Source organism: Aegilops tauschii, chromosome 3 (genome assembly GCF_002575655.3).
Source record: "Aegilops tauschii subsp. strangulata cultivar AL8/78 chromosome 3, Aet v6.0, whole genome shotgun sequence".
Taxonomy (NCBI): Eukaryota; Viridiplantae; Streptophyta; class Magnoliopsida; order Poales; family Poaceae; genus Aegilops; species Aegilops tauschii.
In genome coordinates this window covers 20,832,272-20,834,968 of record NC_053037.3, presented here as the reverse complement: position 1 = coordinate 20,834,968, position 2,697 = coordinate 20,832,272, and positions in this window count along the sequence as shown.

Below are 2,697 nucleotides of genomic sequence, written 5' to 3'. Positions count from 1 at the left end.
TATTGGACTAACCTATTGATCCAGTGCCTAGTGCCAGTTCCTGTTTTCTACATGTTTTTTGTATCGCAGAGTATCCATATCAAACCAAGTCCAAATGCAATAAAATTTTATGGAGAATTATTTTGGAATATTTGTGATTTTTGGGAGTTGGAATCACCGCAAACGGAGGCCCACACAGCCCACAAGACACCAGGGAGCGCTAGAGGTCCCTGGCGCATGGTGGTGGGTTGTGCCCTCCTCGAACGTCGGTTGGAGCTCTACTTCGGGCGCAAGGAAGCTTATATCCGTAAAAAAATCGTGTTAAAATCTCAGCACAATCGGAGTTACGGATCTCCCAGAATATAAGAAACGGTTCTCGGCCAGATCAGGGGAACGCGAAACAGAAGAGAACAGAGAGGGAGATCCAATCTCGGAGGGGATCCCGCCCCTCCACCGGCATGAGACCATGGACCAGAGGGGGAACCCTCCTCCCATCTAGGGGGAGGCTAAGGAAGAAGAATAAGGAGGGGGGCTCTCTCCCCTTCGCTTCGAGTGGCGCCGGAGTGCCGCCAGGGCAAGGATCGTGACGTCGATCTGCATCAACAATCTTGCTACCGTCAACACCAACTTTCTCCCCCTCTATGCAGTGGTGTAACACCTCTTCCCCTCGTTGTAATCTCTACTTAAACATGGTGCTCAACTCCATTTATTATTTCTCAATGATCTATGGTTATTCCTATGATGTTTGAGTAGATCCGTTTTGTCCTGTGGGTTAATCGTGATCTTGGTTGGTATGATTGTATATTTTATTTATGGTGCTGCCCTACGGTGCCCTCCGTCTCGCGCAAAGTGAGGGGCCCTCGCTGTAGGGTGTTGCAATATGTTCATGGTTCGCTTATGGTGGGTGATACGTCTCCAACGTATCTATAATTTATGAAGTATTCATGCTATTATATTATCTGTTGTGGATGTTTATGGGCTTTACTAAACACTTTTATATTATTTTTGGGACTAACCTATTAACCGGAGGCCCAGACCAAATTGTTGTTTTCTTGCCTATTTCAGTGTTTCGAAGAAAAGGAATATCAAACGGAGTCCAAACGGAATGAAACCTTCGGGAGAGTTATTTTTGGAACGGAAGCAATCCAGGAGACTTGGAGTAGACGTCGGGGAAGCTTCAAGGTGGCCACGAGGCAGGGAGGCGCGCCTGCCCCCCTGGGCGCGCCCCCCACCCTCGTGGGCCCCTTGTGGCTCCCCTGACCGACTTCTTTCGCCTATATATATATCCATATACCATAAAAACATCGAAGAGCAGAATAGATCGGGAGTTCCTCCTCCGCAAGCCTCTGTAGCCACCAAAAACCAATCGGGACCCTGTTCCGGCACCCTGCCGGAGGGGGGATCCCTCACCGGTGGCCATCTTCATCATCCCGGCGCTCTCCCTGATGAGGAGGGAGTAGTTCACCCTCGGGGCTGAGGGTATGTACTAGTAGTTATGTGTTTGATCTCTCTCTCACGTGTTCTTGATTTGGCACGATCTTGATGTACCGCGAGCTTTGCTATTATAGTTGGATCTTATGATGCTTCTCCCCCTCTACTCTCTTGTAATGGATTGAGTTTTCCCTTTGAAGTTATCTTATCGGAATGAGTCTTTAAGGATTTGAGAATACTTGATGTATGTCTTGCCATGCTTATCTGTGGTGACAATGGGATATCACGTGATCCACTTGATGTATGTTTTGGTGATCAACTTGCGGGTTCCGCCCATGAACCTATGCATAGGGGTTGGCACACGTTTTCGTCTTGACTCTCCGGTAGAAACTTTGGGGCACTCTTTGAAGTACTTTGTGTTGGTTGAATAGATGAATCTGAGATTGTGTGATGCATATCGTATAATCATGCCCACGGATACTTGAGGTGACATTGGAGTATCTAGGTGACATTAGGGTTTTGGTTGATTTGTGTCTTAAGGTGTTATTCTAGTATGAACTCTATGATAGATTGAACGGAAAGAATAGCTTCGTGTTATTTTACTACGGACTCTTGAATAGATCGATCAGAAAAATAGCTTTGAGGTGGTTTCGTACTCTACCATAATCTCTTCGTTTGTTCTCCGCTGTTAGTGAGTTTGGAGTGACTCTTTGTTGCATGTTGAGGGGAACTTATGCTATATTACTGACGAAGTGTAAGAAGCATCTTCAAAGAAAAATAGTACCCCCACTGATACCTTTCTTCGGTTGCTCATTGTTACTATGAGACTTGTGCAATAGATTTTTTGTACTCATGAGTTCCGTTGTGTGCCTACCATGATTGAAAACAATAAGAGTGCTAGCTTTTGGCTTCACCCAGTCTGAGGTCCAAGCTCGGATGACCCAATCATGACAATCGCAGAGGTGCTCCCTTTACTCCCTAGCCGAACAATCGGGAACGTAGGGGTAAACACAGGAGCAAGGCAACCCAGCTTGCGGAACACTTAAGTGAACATGGTGCATATTGTGGCGTAATACACGAACAAGGAACGAAGCCATACAAGTATAATCATATGCAAAAGGAAAGGCTTCATAGAGGAAGCCCCCAAATAAACGGGGTATTTGAATTTGTGTGTCACAAACAAAGTTTTGACAAGGAACTTTGTCACAAAGAACTTTTTGCCAAAAAGTATAATGCTTGGTCGAACCGAACAAAATTTAAAACTAAAAGTTTTTGAGCATGAAAGCA